Source organism: Acomys minous, assembly GCF_964271855.1.
Source record: "Acomys minous genome assembly, chromosome: 10".
In the NCBI taxonomy this organism is placed as follows: Eukaryota; Metazoa; Chordata; class Mammalia; order Rodentia; family Muridae; genus Acomys; species Acomys minous.
Genome location: NC_140491.1, coordinates 28,784,989 through 28,809,087, shown reverse-complemented (window position 1 = coordinate 28,809,087; position 24,099 = coordinate 28,784,989). Strand labels below are relative to the sequence as shown.

Sequence of the window (24,099 nt, the reverse complement as noted above, 5' to 3'; positions counted from 1 at the left end):
AGCCCTTTGGTTTGAGGTCCTATTGTATAGTCTTACGTCAAACGGGGGACAAAATTTCTACGAAGACTCAGACTGGCTAGGCTGATCAAATTACCCTTCATCTTTTACAGATGGATTACTAGGTTCAAGAGGGAAGCCATCATACTCTCTGTTTCTTTAGTCAAAGTGACTGTTTTTCTGTATGCTGAGGTGAGAAACTAAGAATCAGAAGCCTACAGGTCTCCTTGCACCCCATCCCCGTGACAATACTGAATGGAAAAACCAAGAGTCCACAGGCTGTCCCAGAGTGTGGCTTCCACTGTCCTCTGGATTCAGTCCGAATTGTGCAAGCTGGGGATGGCTTTAGCATGGGACCTGCGTGGCTCTTGGGCTTCAGTCTCTTCCTTTTGCCAAAATCTGGCCCCACTAGCTTCTTTATCCCTCATAGTTCACCAAGTCCACCCCAGCTTTGGATTGGCAATCACAGATTCCCATTTCAAGAATGTGGCATCCCAGGCTTGGGAGAGCTGTCCCTTTCTTTCTACTCAGATTTTGTCTCAAACACCAGCTTCCCCTCAATGGTTTTCACATTATCTCATTTTAAAGTCCCTGCCCACTGTACCAAATCACATCTGCCATCTACCTCTCCCCCCAAGTCTTGCACACCACTGAGTCTCTTGGCTGTGACCTGTCTTCCTCAGATGCTCGCTCCTGAGAATGGCATTATTCCTGGCACATTGTAGGGGGCAAAAACCTCTTCCCTCCATGAACTTGTCAAATGCAAGGGCATGCAAGGCCAATGGCTATAAGTTACTGAGAACAGATTTTAATTTAGCAAAAAGTGAAACATAACAGCCTATTCATTAGAAAGACTGCCAAAATGCATTGTTTCTTCTATTCCTAGAGAGACAAGAAGAAGCCAGATGTTGAAGGAGGTCGGGGGAGAGTGCTTCATATTGCTCTGTGATTGGACAATCTCACCCAGGAGTCTAGAAAACATCTTAATTAAAAACCAGGGGTAGCTATGAAATACCCTTCAAAAATACTTTAATTTTCTCCTTAAGTCTCCTTATTACATAATTCACATTATGACTCAGACTCCAAACGTAATTAACGCTAATATACCCCTGCAGTCTCACCAGTAGAACAGATTCACGATTGGAGGAAATAAGCAGAATATTTAATAAGAGAAACAGTGATGCCCGTGTGCCTCTGTCTTCATGAAACTTTCATAGTCCTGCCACATGAGCACACAACTGGCTCAAGCATCCTCTCTTTCCCTCCCTTCCTCCCTCCCTCCCCCGCCCCCTTTGTTGTCCTGGACTTGCTTTGTAGACCAGGCTAGCCTCGAACTCACAGAGATCCTCCTGCCTCTCCCTCCTTGAGTGCTGGGACTACAGGCATGCACCACTTGCCCAGCTGCAAGCATCTTCTCAGGGGTAAAGGGATTTGGAATGTAACAAAAGAGATGGAAACAATAGGATTTTTGTTTTGTTTTGGTTTGGCTGAGCAACCACTGTATGCCAGATAGTAAGCACCCAAGCAAAGGTCTCCTCTATGTCCTGCAACACCACCACCACCACCAAGCGTGATTGTTTGCTTTTTGTTTCATATTTTTAAGCAGTGAAAGGGTGTTAGAGAACAGCAGAAAAGCAAGAAAGCTCTGATAGTTAGACAGATCCAGGTGGGAATTCTAATATGTAAGTATATTACCTCTTAGAGACGCAGTGTATCACCCCTTCTGATCCCCAGGAAGATATAAGAGACTGCAGTGGTCAAGGGGTAGGTGTTGTGACAGACAGGCTAGTGTGGCCCAGAGACAGAAGCATTAAGAGTAATGCCTGAAAGAAACCAGGTAGCAGGGAAGGGCTGGAAACACTTCTTGTCCAGAGGCCGATGGGATAAGCAGAGCGTGTCTGAGAGAAGCCAGAGAGATTCACAAGCACACAGCATAGGCGGATGCTATGCAGAAGACTAACGAAGGTCCATGAGCCTCATGTCTTATGTCCAATCCTTTATTCTTGAACACAGGACCTGGAAAGCTTCAGTGAGTGACCTGAGCTTCAGAGCCTCTCCTTTGCAAACTCTACAAAATGGGCCTAAGCCCACTGTGTTTGTGGCCAATCCACATTAAATCAGTACTCTTGCTAAATACACATTACAGCGAGTGTCCAGCACACAGTAGGTCCTCAACAAACATCAAAGTCCTTCTGTTCTCCCCATGGCAGTTACGGAAGTGTGTTATTAAGCTTAACCAGCATCTTCAAGGCCACAGAACCAGGAAGCAACAAACTAAACTGCAGGGCCCTTCTCTAAGGCCCTGCTTTGCCTTCCTCACCTTGGAAGGGAAGCTTTCCCCGCAGACAGTACAAGTGCACACCAGGCAAAGGCAGAAACTCCTGAAAACGCCAGAGAAGACGGCAGAAGGCACCGGCTCTAATAAATAGCTGTGCAAAAACTGCTTCTTTCAAGTCTCCCTTGGTGATGAGTGATTTAATTTTCTGGAATGTACTGAAACCCGACTAGAGACAGTTTGAACAACAGAACTGTCATTTTTTTTTTAAATGCAACTAAACTGGGCAATTGAAAGCATCAGGTTATTTGTTCATCCTGAAGAGTCAAAAATGTCTTCACTTTCATCTTTGCACAGTGATTTAAGAGTCTGTTTCCGTGGTGTCAAATTTCCATCCTTGGCAGGGCATCTTGGAAGGCAAGGAATAGGAAATAGACTCAGTCTGTGCCTGTCAGTCTGTGAAAGGACATGGGTATCTCAAGACCTCCATAAATATTTATTTTCTGGAAACTGCCTCTACATGACATTCTTCAGCCAACATTGACATTCCGTTTTGTTTGGAGCTATGATAATTGCTGTGAGGTAGGATGAAGTGAGAAGGGTTCAGGGTAGGAAGGACCAAAGGACAGCTCGCAGAATGTTAATAAGTGTTCTGGGAGCACATTTACTGTCTAAGGAAAGCAAGTGAAAGTGGGCCCAAGTTCCCTTCCAAGTGATTCATGTGCTTGGGATGCAGTGCCTCCAAGCTCTCCGAGTTCCCTGGAATCCTCCACAATGCCAGAGGGCTCCAAATCCACTAGCGGCTACCTGGATAATGAGCACTGTTGGATAGGATCGAGGTCAGGGTGGGAGATGTGTTGGCAAGGACAGGAAGGCATCATGCTGCCCTTCCAGGATCAGAGAACCCTATCTCCCTTCACAGGTTACTGGAAGACAAGTGACAGAGCAGCACTGTTTCCTCCGGGATCAGAACCTGAGGATCCTGAGGAGGTGTTGGGAGGAAGTGACTTCAGCTTTTCTTTCTCCTTGCACCCCGGGATGTCCATCACAATCTCCCTGAATTACTCCAGCTGCCCAAGTGGGACACCACACACCAACCTTTTGAGGTCTAGTTAAAGAGGAAATGGTACTCTACAAGTTCTGGGACAGGTGTGAATTTTTGCATCCTTAAATTCTCAGGGGCACTTGTCTTACTGACTAGTCTGTGGAACAGGCCTGGAATCTCAGTGCTCACTACAATTCTCACTGCTTTGGCTGGTGGAAGGGCTGCCCTTTGTACCCCATTTGTTTTTCATTGGGATGGACATAGCTTGTTTTTAAACCCGGGATTAAGAACAATCCTGGTAGGCAACAAAGAGAGAGATCTGTCTGGCCACAGAGGTGGAGTTATTTGAGGAAGAAAATAACAAGAAGCTGGAATTAACAAAGGATTTCCAGCCAAATGTGGGTTCCTCTTTCAGCTCTGTAATTTAAAACCTGCAGAAAAGCCCTGAAATTCTCAAGAGCATTCACCTTGTATCTTTATTGAAAGGATTAAGTAAAATTGTACATATTGGGGCGCTTAGGACACTGTTTTATTGCATAGTTCATATGGCCAGCCTGCAAATCACAGTAGCTAATTTTATCTGCCCCCTCCAAAAAAAAAAAATTGCTCCATGGTATAAATAGGACCTGGGGATGATAATTAGACAAATGTATTTTCTTGTGAGCCAAACTGCTGCTGACTCAACCAGGCAGAAGCTCAAGGAAGAAAGGACAGTGTGACATACAGACAGGATCAGGCTTTGAGGACAGCACAGAGTAGGGCATTGCTAAGACACCCCCCCCCCCAACAAAAATAGAAAGGCAGGTACAAGGTGCTACAGCCCCAGAGAAGGGAGGGAGGCAGTGAGCTTCCTGTACCTTTGTTGGGCACAGAAGGCAGCAATGACCTAAATAAATCCTTCATTAGACACAGAAACACACTGGCATAGGAATCACATGGCGGAGCTGTGTGACAGGAGGGCGGACAGGGCCTCTCGTATTCCCGTTTAGCTGAGTGGAAATAGGGCCCTGCCAGCAGATTGGGGGCTGGTGCTGGGTGCTGCAGCACTCTTGCTCCAGCTGTGACTCAACCTCTGACAGGTGCTTTCTTAGCAGCAGGGACCTTCCTGGGTAGGGCAGAGGGTCATCTCTCATGCCATATGTGGCGAGCACTCACAAGTCCCGCATGTTTTTCCCAGAAATGCCAAGAGACAAGCACTGTGAGAGGCACAAAGGCCAGGCACCATCATCTTTGCCTGTCATCGTACGGTACCATCTCACGTAAAGTAAAACTGAAGAAAGCAAAAAGCAAGGACCCCAACATCATGCACAGATGTGCTACACCCAGTAGGGCAGCATGGAGTCTTGTCCCCATACCTGTGAACACAAACTACACTGTAGATGGAGATGCGCTTTGGTGTTTGGGGCCAAGGGAGACGAGAGCATTTTGCAGTTGTAAACAAACATGTGTACTGTGAATTAAGTTGTTCCTCTACTTGGACCCAAGGCAAGAGGGGATTTGCCTTGTTTCTTAGGCCTGCCTTAAATGAATGGATATCCATGTCACTTCACTATTCATACTTGGAAAGACTGGTGTCCAACATGATCGTACTTGCAGGTCAGAGTCTCTGAGAAGTGGTTCGGATTAGGTGACGTCATGCAGCTAGAGTCCTAATCTGAAATGACAGGTGTCCTTCTAAAGAAGAGCAGATGAAAAGAGTTCTTTACGTGCCCAGCATGTGTGAGACAAAGAAGAAGGAAGCTGCCTATAGGGCAGGAGGAAAGCCCATATAGAGGGCCGAGTCCCTCAACACTTGATCTTGAGACCTCATCCTCCAGGATGGGGAGCGATGAATGCCTGCCTATCCCTAGCGGCTGCTGAGCAGCCTCTCTGGCACACAGTCCTCAGGGACACAAGGGCAAAACTAAGCTTTCTGTGGGAAGCCCTGCTGCTGGGTAAGCACAGGGTTGTCTGGTGGATCCAGGCAGGTGACATCACATAGGAAAGCAGGTAGCTGTTTGGAGCTATTACAAAGCAAGCTGAGCACAGGGTCTGTCTGAAGAGGTAGATACTGTCAACTTGTACAGATGTCATTCAAGTCCAGGGACTGGAGTGATCTGATACTCAAGTTTTCCCAGATTAGACTATGGATATTTATATGAGAAACTTTGGGGTTTATTAATGTTATACGTGAATATTTGTTGCCAAATAAGGAGAAGGTAGGGAAGAAAGAATGGAGAACAAGCCAAAACTGCAAGTTCTGATGCTAAGCTCTCTGCTTTGCCTTCAGGTAGGCACTCACTATTACAGTGGCTTCCAAGATTTCCAAGCTTGTATACAGGTCTAGAGACACATAGAGAGAACACAAGTAAAGGAGCGAATAGCAAGGTGAGTGAACCTGCAGAGAGTCAGGTAAATATAAGACTCAGATAGCAGAGAACCAGAGAGAAGCAAGGAGCGTCTAAAAGGAGGCCACAGGAAAGGGGATGCCTGGGCACAGTCATAGAGGAGACATAGGGTTTGCTTTACAGACCCCTTAAGAGGGCATTCATTCTAGGTTGTTTGGAACAGAAAACAAGGTGCATGTGTGTCACTTCTAACCTAGCATTTGTTGAGGAGCTCACATGTTTTGGTGAGTGTTGACAGAAATGAAGCTTCAGCAGCTTGAAGACTTCACAGCGTCCCCAGTAGGAGGACAAACACTGCATTCCGACTTTGAATTCATGCAAGGCTACTTCATCAATAGATTCTAACTTGGGGGAAATGACTGAAAATTCTTGTAAATTTCTGCTCAGAGGTTTTTTATATACATGGGTGCTTGGTCAAGTATTTAGGCCAGGTATGGTAACACATACCCAAAATCCTAATGCTTAGGAAGCAAGGGCAGAATGACTGGGCTGTTTAGGGAGATCCTGTCTCAAAAACAAAACAAAGTGAAATCTGAGCATTTAGTATATATGCTTCTACTATGAAAGTGGTGCTGCCCTGACACATCCCTGCAAATCAAAACAGCCATAACTTAAAAAATGCATTGAGTGCATACAGGCAATAGAATATCGAAGCCAAGCAGCAATGTATACCACAGCATGTTGATGGTTTCCCTGGTGACCTCACCTGAGTTTGAGGTGCAGCAGAGAAGCTGCCCAGCATCCCAAGAGAGAATGGTGCCAAGCATTGTTGGCTTAGGAACAACTCCAAAGTTAAGAAGGGAAACACAAGTGCTGGATGCATATTGCTTTCTCACCATAGTAAAGTTGAAAACTCCTATGTCCACAGCACAACTCACCTGTACTGCCAACTACCATGAGTGAACCAGAGAGGGAACAATGTACAGACATGACCACAGGCTGGGGGGATCGTTCTGTGTATGAAGCACTTGGCATGCAAATGGATCGGAGTTTGAACCCCCAGAACCCATATAAACCTTAGTGTGGCAATGCGCAAATTGGTGCTCTATCAGTGAGTTGTGTGGTAGAGATAGGAGACATTGCAGAAGCTCAAGGCCAGGTGGCCCATCATATGCAACTATGGCCAACAACAACAGAGGCGGTGTGTGTGTGTGTGTGTGTGTGTGTGTGTGTGTGTGTGAGAGAGAGAGAGAGAGAGAGAGAGAGAGAGAGAGAGAGAGAGAGAGAGAGGAGAGAGAGAGAGACAGAGAGAGACAGAGAGAGACAGAGAGAGACAGAGAGAGAGACAGAGACAGAAAAGGGAGAGACCCTTTCTCAAAGAAGGTAGAAGGTAAGGTTCTACATCTTAGGTCATACTGTGACTCCAACATGCTTGTGTTGGTATGTGTAAAACTGCACACATACACACAGACACAGATGTCCTATACATAGATATCAGACATAGATGAACTTATACAGTGACATCATACGCAGCCGTATCATAGACATAGATGCACACAGAGAGAGAAACAGATATATAGGGAGAGATAGATAGATAGATAGACAGACAGACAGATAGATTTTTAAAGACATAACCACGCCTGTGAGGAACTCAGGAAGGAAGTTGGAATTAAAATAACCAAGGTCTAGCATCTCAGCAGGCACTGATTTCATAGTGACCACATCTTTTTCTGAATAAATCTGGCAACTAGTGGAACAACATTCTCTGACCTCTCCTACTACACACACACACACACACACACACACACACACACACACACACACACACCATGAATTATACTTTAAAAATTTTAAGTGCTATTTGAGTTCAACATGCCTTTGTTATAATTTGGTAATCATTAATTAGTGCCTCAATTTTCTCTGACTTGAACTTCAATTTATCTATAATGAATCTACTGTAAACAAGGGACACCTGTTTTGTTATCTTTTTAATTTAAAAGTCATGTTATCTATTCACATATGCTGCCCTTGACATAACTCTGTTGGAGGTCTCTTATTATTTCTTACTATAATTTCAATATCTTTAGATTAAATATGATGGCATCAGTCAAGGAAGATCAGTAGTAGCCTCCTCTTTCATTCTTTCAGAATGCAAATACAAAATGACTGACTTGCGCTTTGTACCTTTAAAATATTATTTATATTTACTTAGATAAAGCATCCGAGACATGTTGGCATTAACAGGAAACTTTTTGGGATGATCTAGATGAATTCCGGCACTCACAATGGGAAGGACTGGGAGTCTAGAGGTTGGCTTTGAATCCCAGCTCTGCAGACCTTCTCCTGCGTAGCCCAGAAAATCCCGTGATCTTTATGCCTCCTTTTCTTATCTGAGATGTGAAGACCGCAACAGGACTGACTTTGTAGCATTGTCCGAGAAGGAGGGGGCGTGGCCTAGAGAAAAGCCTCATGAAGTGTCAGCCCTTGCCAGATTCTGACTTCTGCTTTCTATTGTAGCAGATACAGGCTCTTTGCAGGTGGTCTGTGTAACTAACCTAGATAATTTCAGGCACATACAACAGGTCCCCACGAAGTTCTCCTTCTCGAAAGGGCCAGTGCATGGAAATGGATCCACATGAAACTACTGTCAGGAGTTGAGCACTGTGCTCTCATTTCTTTGTGACCTTGTTCAGGAGTTGGGGATATTTTAGACCTCATTTGAACAGGGAAGTAATTAGGACACAGATTCTAACTATTTAACAAACATCAGAAATGTCCAGACAACTAAGACGCATTCTCATGTATCACAGTAATTACCCTAGATTCCAAACAGGATGATTCCTGTTGAGTTAGCCAGAAAGCCTTATCACCATCCGTTAGCCTAACAGATGCAGGTCGGTACAGCAATGATTGCCAAATTTCCAAGCTACTAAGGTGTTCTTTATGAGGAGGTATTGGGGAATAACACCATTTTTTAAAAATAGGAAAACCTACTGTCTTCAGATCACAGCTAACACTTATTCGACGAATATTAATTGAGCTAAAGATCTGGTTGAGGAGATCAAATAGCCGGAAAAACCGTCTCTAAGCTGTGCTTAGTTATTACAAGAATGAATATAAGACCGCAGTAGTTTTATACTGTTACAGACAAGTTGTGTTTGAAACCCTTGTGCAAGGCAGCTGTGGACAGAGGGGCAGTCTCTTCCACAGTGAGAAGGAACAGACCGGAGTTGATGTGAATTTAGCAACGAAAAGAACTTTACAGTGAAAACCACTTGGGGGTCTGATGAGAATAAGAACAAAGGTCAACACGCTTGACTGAATTCCAGACTACAGGACAAGGATGGAGAAATGTGTGATGTAAATGAAGTAATGTGCATGAGATACCACAAGCCTAACTCCAGGCTCAGGCCTGTCTTCCTCCGAGGCTCTAACTCTCCTTCAGGGCCTCAACTTTCCATTCAGAAAGTGAGAAAGATTACCCTGCCGTCCTACTTAGGTGGCTATAAGAACTAAGTGAACTATCATAAGAATCATACTAACTTTCCTGATACAAAGAAGACTTTCAGTAAACAGGTACTTGATAATATATGCTCTCATAACCTGGAAAAAATGATAATAATTTGGCTTTTAAAAGAAGTATACTCTATCTCCTTAAATAATTATCCTAAAAATGGGAGGAAACTGCAACATTCTGAATACTAACACTTTCTTTTGTGGAGAGGGGACTTTTTTCCAAAAGCAAGCAAACAAGCAAGCAAACAAACATTGCATACTGTTATTTATAGACAAAACAATAACAGAGGGAAAAAAGGTACACGACTGGATACAAAGGTTCCTAGGCAGGCATTTATGAAGGACGGCTATTAGGAGACAATTTGTCACTATCAGAGAACCTTAAAAGCTACTCACATAAGGAAGGAAAACAGGTGAGGGCAATCTCACTCAATGATCTGCCAAAGGCAGCTAGGCCCAACCCTAGTGGGCTATGCGACCAGATTCCTACTACTATGTGGCCTGAGGTCAACCCAAGGCCTTTCCACAGCTTCTTTTGGAATGTGTGTGATGAAGGTGAGACTGAAGATGAGTGTCAGTATGAGCAGTCTCAACCTGCAAGACTCAAAAATAATGGTGTCCTGGGAGCAGAAGCCTTGGGGCCCTGGGAGAACTGTTTCACAGAAAGGCTCCTGTGAGCCCAACCAAAGACAAGCATAGAGGGCGGTGACCTTGACCACAGAACGAACATCTGCACAGGTCGCATTAAGTTCCTTAAGAGACAGAGGGCAGCTGTGCATCTGAACTCAGGAAGTATGAGCCAGCACATGAGCTTGCCCTCAAGGCTGATGTTTCTATTTATAACAAGCGGGCATTGAATTCATAATAATAGTACTTTCACTTCCCAACTACAAGGACCACAACCCTCTCTTAAACCTTGCTCAACAAACAAACCCATCTACATTTATTTCATTCTCTATTGCATTTTTTTTTTTTTGCACCTGTACTCAGGGCAAGGCATCAAGCAGCATGCAGAATTGGTTGGGACATTGATTGTCCTGTTGTCGGGGATCCAAGTCCTCAGGGACATAGTCAAGATGACAGTGGTCATAAGCATGTCACCTAGAAGAGTTGTGCTCTTTCAGCACTGGAGAGGTGTCCTTGGTTATTCAACTTGCTCAGCTTGAAATGAGGGCCTACTTCTCAGCATCTCCCTTTACATGCACTCTGGTGGCAGGCCTCCGCACACTCTGCTCTTTCAGAGATCCTGAAAGGGAGCAGCCACTGTTTCAAGTAAAGCAGGTCACCAGCCTGAAGGGAGAGCAAACACACCCCAATGTGACAAGCACGGGATGGCTCCTAAATTCACAGGCCCTCCCTGCCACCTAAGAAGCAAAGCATAGGACCATCATGTAATTGGAAAGAGATCTGTGTTGCTCTCCACACTGGAAATGATTTGCCGTGGGAGAAAGAGGCCGTGCATCAGGAAATCATCCAGAAAGAACATAAAAATGAACCAGTGTGAACCTGATGAGAAGACGGCATAGAGGTGCCAAACGTGAAGTAGTGTGCACCAAATGTGGGATACTCATGTCTCCTGATCTATGTGGGGGAGGTTACAGGGTCCCCTGTCATCAGATTACAGAGAATAGAGTGGTGAGGGACTTTAGTGGGCACAGTAGCTGGCCAACTTGGAAGCTCATTAATACTTCCACTTTTAAAAAGCAAATCAGAACAAGAAGACAGAGCATTTACACACCTACTATATGCATTGAATGCTTCAACTAATTAAATGGACTGTCATTAAAACCAACATTAAACGCATCATTGCTCTTAATCTTGAAGACTGAAAAGGAGGGTGGCAGGGTCTCTTGTGTTTTCATTCAACGGTTATTGTGTAGCACCAATAGTCTGCTGGGCTTTGGGGGACTCTAGGAAAATTCCTCAAATTCTATAACTTCATCTCCTGAAATAGATTTAATATTAAATAAAAGAACAAAGAGAATTGTGTAATTAAAATTATGAGTGGATACCTAAGGAAGAGCGAGCAGATTTACTTGCCCAAGGTGACATCTGTTCTGAAACTTTATGTTGTGGGATGAGATCACATCTATATCTAAGAGCCCAACACCACCCACAATCCCTGAGAGTGCCCATTGCACTGGGGGCAGGGAGGTTTCTATTTATCTCCGAGTTCTGCAATGATTGTCCAGGACATCAGGAGCGACGAACAGAGAGAAATATTGCAGACTGCAAACAGTTGCAAATATTATGGAGCCGGAGGATGCAAAGAGAGGTAAGCAGGAGGCCAAAAGATCTGTATTTCAGCTGAAGACAGCAATAAAAAAGAAGTTATGAAGTTCAGCCTGATCAATCACTGACTGCTGTGTACAAACACAGCTCTTACAGTTGCTCAAAGTAGGAGAGATCGATTCAGGGTTGCCATAGTCAATTAATTTTTGCTTTTATTGTTTCAAGTACCTCTGTGCCTCAGTTTCCTATTATATTTGTACACACACACACACACACACACACACACACACACCTATTCACCTTTAGGCTAATTTTTGGTTGCTAGGAACTACTGGCAAAATCTAGAGTTTTTTAAGATTCCTCTTCCTGTTTAAAGGACAAGAGAGGCCCTCATGTCAATTTCTCTCTACTTTTGAGCAAAATAATGAGATCATATGTGTGAGGGACACTGTGACCTTTCATCCTGCTGGTGTGGGGCACCAGCACACAAAAGGGGGCAATCAGCTATACTCAAGATGGTGTTTTTGAGCTGACTTTCAATCAAAATCTGCCTTGCCCAAAAGAGAAACCAATAATAAGTATCAGAGGCTACTATGTTGATGCTATCTATGGGCCAGACTTCCTAATGGATGTTCTACATATGTTACAGATAAGGCTCCTCATCAAATAGAATACAGATTTTAATAGATAAGACAATGAAGGCTTTTTAAAAGCAAAATCACTTTCCAAATATGAAATATCCTGGTCAGGGATATTTTCTTGTGCTCAGAGTCACTGTGAACGCCAATCTACTCTCAGAAGAGAGTTCTAGCCCCATGCATGGCTTTACATCCCAGGAAGATTGCTAAAGGATAGCTCTAGCATCCCCTTGAAGGGTTCTTCACATAAGGTGTGCAGATGGAACTCAGAATAACAGGGGAGAAAACATTTTCCTGAATACCCATTCCCAGGAAAGTCAGAGCAGAAAGGACACCACTCTGAAAGGCTTCTTCAAGAGGTAGTTTAAACAACCAAACTGTGAAGCCCAACCAAAGAGGAGCCCCATGTCACCAGACAGAGGACCAACAGAGGCACAGTGGTCCGTCCCTCCACAAGGTGGCACTCAATGCCCTAGTCTTTTCATCTGCTACTTTTCACTGCATCAGGATCCCAGCTTCTCTCCAGCTTGACAATTACAGTTCTGAATACCTTTTCCTCTACATCAGGAGCATTACTTTGAGATCCTGAGCAGTGGGACAGGGCATGCCGGTAGTGTTAGCCTAAAACAGAGCATGCAGTGAGCGTTAACCTAAGTGACTGCATGAGGATGTAAGCAAGGCTTGCAGAGGACAGTCTTGCTACACGTTACTGGACTCCCTGCCCTTGAATTCTGTTTGCTTCTTTTTTTTCTTTTTGTCCCACCTTCTCTTTTCTCCCTATGCTCTCGGCTCCTTTCTGTCTCCATTCTTCTCCCCCACAACATGTACTCTTGGTCTTCTCCTGTCCTCAGCCTATACCATTTCCTCATCACTGTTTCACATGGGTATGATCAAGGAAGACTGGTAAAAGAAAAGGCTGAGACACTGCCCTGTTAATATAATGTATTATATATATATATTGATGTATAATGTAATGAGCTTTAGTTTTTGCCCTCCGTGATACTTATTCAACTTTCTATTCGGGTAACTGTTGCTTTCTGTGGTTAGCTTCATGTGACACTATCTGTCAGGCATCATGTATCTCCTGACATAGTTTATTTAGTTAACTGTGCACTAAACCACTGCCTGTTATAAATTTAAGCATGTCCATTTCACAGATGTGAAGACTGAGGCTTCACCATGTGATGCAACTTACTGTCTATGGTACGCTTCATATGTAGAACTGGCTGGATAAATAAATGTCATTCTACGCACATATTTCTAGACAATATTCTGTAGAAACACACCACTAGCAGGCTGCTCATATTATACAAAGAATTAATGCCTTGTGCAGCAGAAATGTATTGTTTTACCTGAAGCAATAGCTGCCACTGAGGAAGTTATTAAAAACTGCCCTAGAAGCTATACATGCACCAAACGCCTTGCTAGTTTGATTGCCTATCAAGTGGCTGCCTGATCAGACACCCTCTCATCCGTCCTCACAACATGGTCCATCCATCTTTGTGAGATCTCCACTCAGTTCTCTGTCCCAGTCCAGCCATCCAGGCACAGCACATCTGAAAGGCCCTCAAGCGGACAAGCTTTGCAGTTATCTGACAGTAGAGCAGTTTCAAGGGAAGCTTGCAAATGGCTGGGCATCCAGTCCCAGTGGAGCCATGTGGATATCTACTAACCTTGCTTTCATCGACAATTTCACGCATGTATACAAAGTACTGCAAATTATCTGCCACTTATTTCCATCCCATCCCCATAGAGTATCATCCACCATCCTCATCGGTCCCAGGTTCCTGGTTACTTTTTTTGTTTGTTTGTTTGCTTCATTTTGTGACTTAATTGGTTTAGCCAAGGCCATCAGTGTGGCTGCGGGATTGGAACCAGGCACTGTACCCTGATGGGGTCACCAGTAGGGGTGCAAATAAAGGCAATGAAGTCCTCCTCCCTCCTCTCCCGAAATCTATCAGCGGTGAGGGACAGGACCCCCTGCGTCCCTCCTCCAACCGCACTTGACTTGTGCAGACCCAGCGTAAGTATCCCCAGCTGCTCTTAGGCCATGGTCACCATGACTATGCCTTGGTAGAAGACAGCACTTCACAGCCCTGTTCCCTATCACCTATCTTTTAGACTCTTTCCTCCCTTTCTTCCATAATGTTCCCTTGACCTCGCAGGGGTTGACAGAAATTACTTGTTGAGAGCTGAGCACTCTGCTAGCACCTGATGCAGCTACGGCCTCTGTATTCACTGTTGTTGACTAGAAAGAGGGAATTAACATCTATGTGTATAAACATAAAGATTTAGACAGAAGAAGCTTGGCACTGTCAATTTAGCTAAGAGACAGAATTCAGTTCCCATTAGGGCCCATTATCTCCTGTGCCATGTTTATTTTTTTTTTTCAGGTTTATAGTAGCAAGCATGGATTCTTTCTTGTGGGTTGTGAGGCAGGTCTCAAAGTCACCCAGAGAACAGTTGGTCGCACACATTACATTGGTGCCACCACCACATCAGTAGATTCATCTTGCCTGTCAGGCTGGTTTCGCAGTAGGATTCCTAAGTGTACATTCATAATGTATAAGACCATACTGACTGACACCCTCTCCTCCCGTGTGCCCCAGCAGCCTGTCTGGCACCTTCTAGCACTGTGAAAGCTAGCCTGCAGAGGGGATGGTGCTGCCACTTCCACGCCAGCTTGACTTCTTTGTGTTATACATCCAAGGGATGCTAGTTCTGAATGACAACCAAGAAAACGATAAAAGCTGGTACTGTTTTGGAGATCCTTGACCAACAACTTATAAGAACATACCCCACCCCTGGCACAGCGCTGTTGTTTTAATAACCCGTGGCTTCTAGGAGCAGCTTTTCCCAGCCATGCTGAGTATCTCCCTTCAAACAGTTTATTAAAAAATAAACTATGGTGCCCCATATTTGACCACATCCTCTGGCTGGGTAGGCCTGGTGACACACAGAGGAAGATAGCAGGCTACCAAGAAAAGACCTGATATCCTATGAGCATATACAAGGGGAGGAGGTCCCTCTCAGTCACAGTCATAGGGGAGGGGACTAAGGGGAAAACGGGAGGGAGGGAAGAATGGGAGGATACGAGGGATGGGATAATAATTTAGATGTAATATGAATAAATTAATAAAATATATTAAAAATAAATTATATGTTTTAATTTGGATATAAGATTGTTGGTTTCCATTTCAGTTTTTAAAAATATCACCTCATCTGGTTAACCCTCCTTCCCACTTCCTTGTCTGTCCTCTCCCTTAACTGCTTCCCGCTTGAATCGCCCCTATATTCCCTCTGTCTACTTTCATGTCGCCTGTCTTCTACTGTCCTCCCCTCCTTTAGGCCACAATCCTCCCAAATGGCCTATTCCCAGTTTCCTCGATTCTCTTGGCACTGCAAGCTAAACACACAGAATTAGAAATTCTAATACTAGGTCTACAGAGATGAGCTTGGTCTGATATTTGCATTTAATAAGGGCCTGTCTTAGAAGACCCGGTACACCTCTGGTAGGCTCACAGGTCAAAAATTCCATTTTTCCCACAGATGGCTGAGAAAGACCTGGCTCATAATATCAGGGTCTTAAAGAGAGAATGTGTGTCTCGGTTACTAAATACATACCAGGCTCTGTTTCCCTCTTTTTAACAGACAAATAAGATCTCTTAGGCCAGGCTGCTCCTCACTTAGCTTACCAGGGAAAACAACATTTTTTTTTTTTTCCTCTTGGACCATTCCCCGAGGCTAAGCCATTTTACCTTTGAGATTACACACTGTAACCCTTTCCTTAGCTTCATATGATTTGGAGTTTTCAGAAAAGTAGTTTCTCAGAAGACATAGGAGACTAGTGGGACTCTGAAAGATACAGGATAGCAGACAAACATCATCACAGACAGATGACCCCTATACTCAAGGACACTCAGCACACTGAGCCTGCCACGGCCTATAGTCACAACCAACAGTAAATGAATCCTTAAGTATCTGCATTATATCTAAACTGTTGTTTATTGTTTTTATGAAATTCAAATTTCATTGGCAGTTTTATATATACTCATCTGCAAGTCCTACCAACCTTTATACAAGGCAACTTTCTAAGTGTGGCACTAGGGCCCTGTTACATCCTTATAACTTCAGAATAAAGTTGAGAAAATTAAGGCCCACAGAAGTCACCCATTATTGAAAGCCGACGCAGACTGTAATAACAGCAAAGCCAAAATAATTCAAAAACAGAATCTTGATATCTGTCTCTGACACACAGTTCCTCCTTCCTTCCTTCCTTCCTAGCCTCAGAAGGGTCTGTCTGGAGAAGGGGTGGGAGTCAAGGGCAACCCAGTTTTTTAGAGAAGACAGCCCAGCCCACTCTGGCCTCTCTTTCGGAAGTAGTTATTTTTCTGAGCACAGCGAGGCGAGCATGCTTTTTCATTTCAGCTTCATCTGCAATCACCTTTCTCTCACTGTATCCTAACTGCTGATATAGGACTTTGATTGACTCTCTTAAATGGAAGAATGAAGACATTTACATAAAACAACCTACTGCAGGGCTCACACATGCACTGAATCTGCAGGAATTCCAGGGGAAAGGCGACAAGACGGAAAATGCTGAAGTGGAAGTTCTTGATGGATAAAAGAAGCCGTGAACAGTTTTCAGCTTACGTGGATTCCTTCACGGACAGAGTGTGGGTTCCTCATTCAGTCCTCTGGGGGCTGAGTAATCTCAAGCTATCTGCTAAGCACGGGTAGAGGATTCTGGCTGCAGGTCCTGCACCTACCACATTCACAAAGGGAACAGAAAAAAGACAAAGAAAAAAAAAAAAAGAAAGAAAGAAAGCATTTCCAGGCCTCAGTTTCCTTCAACATAAATTAAGGAAGCCAAGCTCTCCCATCTTTGCAGGACTGAGAGGGTGGGGAAGGGTGAGGCAGACAGCTGGTATTATCACCAGCTGCCAACATAAGGCCTTATCATTATTGCATTCTTTCTAAATCAGGGAGGGTTTTCTTGGCCAAGATAGGCTCCACAATAGGCTCCTGCCAATAGATCAGTTACTCAGAGGAATTTATACTTACTTTGGGCATCCCAAAATAACTTGTTGGGTTCTCAATAATTGGATCTATACCAATTTTGACTATATTTGATTACTATCCTCTTCTTTTCTCTCTTTTTTTCCTAAATGTTTCTTCCTCCATGAAGCCCTCCCTCATTTCCCCAGATGAAGACTCTCAGGATTTCATTTTTTTGAGCCAGTAGTTGGGAGCAGACACGGTGTTCTGGAAACTGAAGCAAACATACACCTCCACGTCTTCGCTCTCACGGAGCGTATCTCCTCGTGGGGGAGTGCGGCATAGTAAGCAAGTGAGTCAGGCAAGCAGCAAGATAACCAGAGCTAAGCACACTCAAGAGCTACGCAATTGTCTTAAGAAAGTATTGGTGTGAATAAAGGGAAAGTGACAAAAGAGGCTTATCTCTGAGATGAGCCCAGTAATGACGCTGTACACTATGCACCTTTTATGCACAACAATGCTAACTTATCTGACTTTTCCTTGGGCATTCAAAGTATGCCTTAATCTCCTGGACAACTGCCTATCAGTGAAAGTCGGGCAGATTTGGAAGATGGTCTCCAAGGGCACAAGCACACTCCATACCTTGAAAAAAATTTTAAACACTTTGTTCCTAGAGACAACGTTAATAATAATTCTTTAAGAAAAAGAAGCATCAGGCCAAAGAAAGTGCCACTAGGGTTGGAATCCAGGCATAGAAAACAAGTTGGAAAGCACACACATATACTATTTCTGGCACATATGCAGATTCAGTGTTCATTTAAAAAGGCCCTGAACACCAGTGTTCTAAGCATGGACTCTCCACAAGGATGTCTTCCCCACTCCTCTTCACAGCTCTGCTCATCTAGTCACCTGTGGTCCTGTATTGATGTCCTCCGTGTTGGTCTAGGATACCATTGGTTGGTTTAATGTTCCACCATCATACCTACCACAATGCCTGGTGCAAGACAGATGCTCAACGTGCCCACTCATCACTTAAAACAAATTAGGTGCACAGAGAAATACCAGAAATTAATTGGAAATTGAAGAACACAATCAAGACTCCACGTTCCCACACTGAAAACCGTTTTGTGTCAGGCAGTAAAACTTTACATCCATTGCTCTGAACTAGAGCCTAGGCTACCTGTCTCAGGCCTCCCAACTTACCGGGGCTCCCCTGACATTCCATGCTGCACTTCCCTGATTTTTTTTCATCCTTAGCATCGGCCATCTAAGTAGTTGAGATTTTCGTAGGTTCTCCTGCTCTATGTCCCCCACTAGAGAATGCGCACCTGGGTGGGGGTTTCCATCTGCTTTGTTTCCTGCTGTGTTGCCTGTAGGAAGTAGTAAGCGCTGCAGGGCTGGAATTCAGCAAATGAGCTCAAGGTGTAAATAGGACTCTGAAGCTGCTACCTACTGAGACAAGGATCAGAGGCATCCCAAACTGGCTGAAACAGATGCTCCAGCCACGAGGAACGGAAGTGATTCCAACAGTCTAAACCTCTTTCCCCCACACTCCTGTTTTGATCTTACATGTTAGGTCTTCAGTGTCACATTCCAAGTCCAAACTTCCTTCTATTGCAAGCACCCGGGGAGCCATGTAGTCTGTAGGGCTCTAAGGTCCCTTCATAGAAAAATGCTCTGTTGCGCCAATATGCACTAGATAGACATGTTGAATTAGCTACTAGAACCTGATGTCGGTACATTTTACACGAATCTGCAGTTTATATTAAGCAGTAAATAAAACCTGGCAAGATTAGAGCATACCTTTCACTGGCAACAAAGTGTTGGATCTGCGATCTAGGCCTGTTTCTGCCTATGCAGGCTGATCCTTGGCTGGCAGCTGAAGGCACTGCGACCCCTGCTGGAAAGCTACCAAAAAGCAGGCAGTATGAAGGAGAAAAAAAAAAAAAAATAGGAAAGACGTCCTTTGGGATCTATTTCTGTTATGTTTAAGCCTTTCCTTCCAAGAATAATGTATTCATTTTTCTAGCCCTCTCCTGGTAGCACATAACTATTGACAAACTATGGCCCAGTAAATATTATTCTAACGGCCTGCAAAAGCTATGGTCTTAATTCCCTGTAGGTGGAGGGAGCTTGAGAAGACTTCACGCCAGAGGCAGTCCTGAGGATGGATTGAGGAGGCTGTGTGCATCAGCTGTTTACGGATGCTGCTTAACTCAGACACAAAAAAGGAATTTGTTTGAAGACTATGTGCTGCCTCTAGGAACTAGGGAGATGCTGAAAATCCAGGATTGGACACTGAGAAGGAATGAAGGGAAGCCAACTCCAGGGATCACGTCAAGATGGTGCCCAAGGAATGGTTCCGCTGGGAGCACATCTTGAGACTGGGATGCTGCTGCTGACGCCAGCCACTTGATCCATGACCCAAGTCGGTGATAAACACTCTACAGTTCCTCTGTCCTTGAGCTGCTCCCTCCAGATTCCAATCCCCTGGTGGGATCATTTAACTTAGGTCAGGGCTGCAAGATACAAAGTAGAAAAAGAAACTCCTCCTCTAACTAGGAGCAGCTCTCTGAAGCAACACTGTGAGATTCTCTATAGAGTAACGGCATTTGCTTGCTGGTTTTACCTTCCAGACACTTAGTGGGACTTCGAATGGGGTGGAGGGAGAGGCACCCAAAGCAGTACTGACGGCTGTAATGGGAACACATAGATCTAGATTTCCAATCTGGAATCCTCTGTACCTTCAGAAAACTGACAACGCTTCCTAATCTGCAGATTCTCAATTGTTAAAATAGAAGTGAGGCCATCTGCTCCCCTGAATAGCTGTGAAGATTCCCGTTCAATCATTCATTCACTTTCCCAAACACATTTAGGAACTGCCTATTAAGTGTTTGATACTGAACTAGGCTCTGGGGACAAATTCTGGAAAAGGAGAGAGATAAAGAAAGAAAAGAAAAGAAAAGAAAAGAAAGAAAAGTAAGTACTCTGTACAGATGACCATGTTAGACCAGGAAGACCCACAATTCCTCACGCTTCACTCTCCCCCGGCTGAGTCACTGCTCTTTAACTTTTCTCCAGTTATGATTAAGCACTATTAAGTCCCTCCCCCCAAATACACCTTGTTAAGGCACACGTACATACTGAACTTAAAAGCAAAACTACAGCAAAAACCTTTACAGGGCCAGGGATGCAGGTCAACTGTTGGAGCGCTTGCTGAGCACACTGGTTTGAAGGATAGCAATAACTGGGTGATATAGTTATGTCTACAACCCCAACACTCGGAGCTGGGAGCAGCAGGGCCAGAGGATGTCCAAGGTCATCTTTAGCTGCATAGTAAGTTTTAGGTCAGCTCAGGATATAGGACCTCGTCTCAAAGAAGACAACGAAGAAAATCAACTCTAAAACTTAATGCTGATCCTCAATATTAAAATTATAATTCCTAGAAACAGTGGGGCTCAGTGCTGATGCAGTTCATGTAGAGTTCACATAACACAAAATGTATTTTAATCTGCCCTCGTTTCATGTTTAGTGCATGTGACGAACTCAGGAGTACCCCAATTCCAATTAAAATGAGCATGAAGTAGATATAAAAATATCAGAAAGGCAAATACAATAAACAAAATTTCACAAGTGTTTTATAGTCAGCAGAATGTCTTTTATGTGTATTTTATTACTTCCTCTTAATCATCCTCCAGTCACTAATCTGCAGGAAAGACTAGGAAGCTTAGAGGGAGAAAACTGTCAGCCTAAGGTCACAGGGCCAGAAGTTGGCTTCACCCCAGCCTGTGTTCTCAGCCTGAATAGAAAGCAGAAGACACGATGGCCAGGTTGGGGACTAGGGAAAAGCAGTATTGGTATTTTCTAACCTCAGCTGCAAAGTCCCTGCCTTCTGTATCATCTGGGAAGCCAGTACCATTGCCACAGAGCAGCCAGGAAAGTTCTACACTTCCCAACTGAGGCCTTGGAGCTGGCTTCTAGATACTCCTGACAAGCACAGGTTACAACCCACTGAAGCATCCACTTGTTTGACTGTCCCTGCCTCCGAATCTAACTACCAAAAAGAGGAGAGAATGTGGCTGGGTCCGGCTGGCAGCTGTGTGCCACCCAGGGGGCATGCTTGGTCTCAGAAAGGCAGAGCACAGAGCTGAGCAGAACATACCAGCCAGCCCACTCCCAGCTGCTTTGAAATCACCACTGAATTTTAACATGAGACAAGGAAAGCTCCCTTGAAGCATCTCCCTTCGGAGAATCCCTGGGATTTTTCAAGGCTGAGAATTTCTTCTTTTGAGGATGAAAACACAAGTCCCAGCTATATAAAGGAGTAAGTCAAAGCTCATTCTGCTTAACAAGGTGTAGGGAGGCCACAATCCCCTGGAGGGATAAAGCTTGTGCTCCCGCACCAGCAGCAGGGGCCAAAATTCCCTTTGTAAGACCAAGGCATCACTTTGTCACCAGCTTCCCTGTTCAAAACTTTCCATCTCAAAGTCCTGGTGTATTGCATGCACACAGCAGCTTGGCGGAGGATGTGATGCCCAGAAGCATCCATAGCTCTCAGCCTTGCTCACTAAGACATCATCTCTGGCTGCTGCCTAATTAACTGCAGAGACTTAAGACTGCTTAGTCAGGAAGTTGCCCATCCCTGTGGAACAAGAGTTAGATGGGTAACTGACTGCCAGAGAGGCTCTTTTTAAAAGTTCACCTTCTCATACCATCATACTGATGGGGGGTTGTGGGGGGGAGGGTGAGTAGGGGTCCAGGTGTTACCTTACATAACTCGATGGTCAGTCTCAATGCTATTTTTCCAATCCTGTGAACTGGGAAAATAACTGAGCACGCTGAAAATAGAGGAGAGTGCAGTGATGGGAAGCTTCAGCATTCACCTGGAATTTTAGAAGGTCCTGCTAATTCTAACTGTACTCATGTTGCTGGGAGAGGAGATAGCAAGACACTCCCAGTGTCAAAAGGAATTAGCACTTTAGAAATGCTGGAGCTAGGGGTGCAGAAATTGAGCTCTCTCCATCGCCTTTTATTAAAAACTAAAGTTAAATATGAAATTAACTCCTAGGTGAAAGCTGGTAGTTGAATTTCAACAAATTCAGTGAGATTTGGGCCCAGAGCTGAGAGCAGGGGACCTTGTTTATTTTTCCCTCCAGCAGCTGGTCAAATATGCAGGGCTGGGGGGAGGCACATGGGGACCGTGTTGGGGACTTGCTCCTCAAGGGTTAGGTGATGCCTGGGAGCTGGGGCAGCTTGTGTGGCAGTGGCACTTTCCTGAGAATGGTGAGCCCAGGCTGAAGCAAGGCGCACTCCCTCTTTCTCCCTTACCCACTCTTCCTAGCCTCACCCCAGCTCCTCACTAACAAGAAACTGCTTCTCTAAGACTAGCTTCAAGACTATGGGTACAGAGTTACCTACTTGCACCCCCCCCAAAGCATCTTAGCATACTTATGGATAAAAATAGCCCAGAATAACCAACGCGGAGCGAAGAGGAGGAGTAAGTCTCGCGCAAGGCAAAGCAAGAATACCATAGCTTCTGCATAGTGGGGGTTGGACAGGCAGGGTGCTACTCCTGGTCCAGAGGAGGACCCCGCGTGTGCAAATGAGGTCAGGTGCCCCTTTAGCTTGGTAGTGCCATAAAGGATCTAAGGCACCCACGAATAATTCCTGAGACTGGCACAGCCCACCAATCCCTACCCTGCATCTGGCTCAGGCATTGGTTTTTCCGTTCTCCTACTGGCTTGAGCCCGAGGTTCCAAGAGCTGGCCCTTCCTTCAGTTCCAGGAAAGGCAGTGTACAGAACGGGTAAGGCAGTAGAGTCCACTGCTGCAAAGGACGGGGTGTGTGGCGCACCTGAAGAGGTAGGGCTTGGAGTAAGCCATGCTCATTCTAAACAGAGCCTTTCCCGGTTCGTGTCCTGACATCCCTTATCCACCCGCTCCCTTCTATCCGCCTCCTCTATCGGTGGTACCCGAAATAGAAACCGAGGAGGGGAAAAGTAAAAAAGTAACACGAAAAATCAACAGCCCTATGTAACTGCTTTTCTTCATACTTACGATCCTGCCTGTCGCCTTCCTCTTCGAGTACCCCAACAGATACTAGGTCCTCCCCCCGACCCCCATTATTGTTACCAAATGCAAAGGCAAACCAGACCTAGGCTTCCGCAACCCAGATGCCCCATCTCTGAATAACTCCTGTCAGCTGTCCCCCTGGCCCAGTTCTCTGCCTCAGGTAGATCGAGCGCTCCGCTCCTGCTGCAGATGCACAGGGTCCTAGAGAGAAGCCTCAACGCCTAGCAGCGGCCGGCGACGACCCTCCCGAGTCAGCTAGGGACATAAGTCCAGTCTTTCAAGAGTCAGAAACTCTTCTCCTTTCTACTCCATGTCGCGAATTCTAGAGACGAGGTTCCATCCAGGACACGAGACAGCAAGATCGGAAAGCCGGGAGTCTTCCCTCTAGTAGCGTGTACTCTCCAGTTTACTAGCTTCAGCCTCTTTTCACCTTGGGCTCCGTACTTATTATCCTAAGTCAGAGCGCCAGAAGAAGGTGCCCACACCGGCCACTCCCCAGCCTGACGCCCTCACCCCACACGCTTAGGGCTCACCTGAGTCGTGTACCCGTCCAGCCGGTCCGGCGCCCTCAATCGTCTCTCCGGCCGGGCCATGGGCAACACCACCGCCGAGCACCTGCGCCCCTTGGAGCAAATTCCCAGGCACCCTGGGGCTGGCGAACACGGAAGGAACCCAGGGACTCACTGAGAGTTACCCAGCAGTGGCGGCAGCTATCCGCTGCAGCGCAAAGAGGACCTTGCAGACGAGCGTTTTGGTGCCGCTCGGAGGATGGGAGGAGCAGGAGGAGGAGCCGAGCAGGAGGAGGGGACAGCGAAGGCCTGAGCTCCCCGAGAGAGCGGAGGGCAGAAGAGGATCGCTAGCGCCCACTGCTGCCTTGTTAGCTCCGGTGCTGACCGAATCCCGCCCCCTTGCGCGTCCCTCTGCGCCGACTTCCAGCAACCCAGCTAAGCACCTGACTTCTGGGCCTCTGTGTCTGGAAGGAGCCAGCTCTGCCCACCTC

General features: G+C 45.4%; 1 protein-coding gene across 1 annotated transcript in view; it reads right to left on the bottom strand.

The window, feature by feature from the left end:
* HS3ST1 (heparan sulfate-glucosamine 3-sulfotransferase 1) overlaps nt 1-23,884 on the bottom strand; it is a 29,633-nt gene extending 5,749 nt beyond the window's left edge. The window contains exon 1 of the mRNA XM_084797770.1: nt 23,633-23,884. The gene's annotated coding sequence lies outside the window, so the exon portion shown is untranslated. The remainder of the gene's footprint in view (nt 1-23,632) is intronic.
* Between the last annotated feature and the right edge of the window lie 215 nt (nt 23,885-24,099).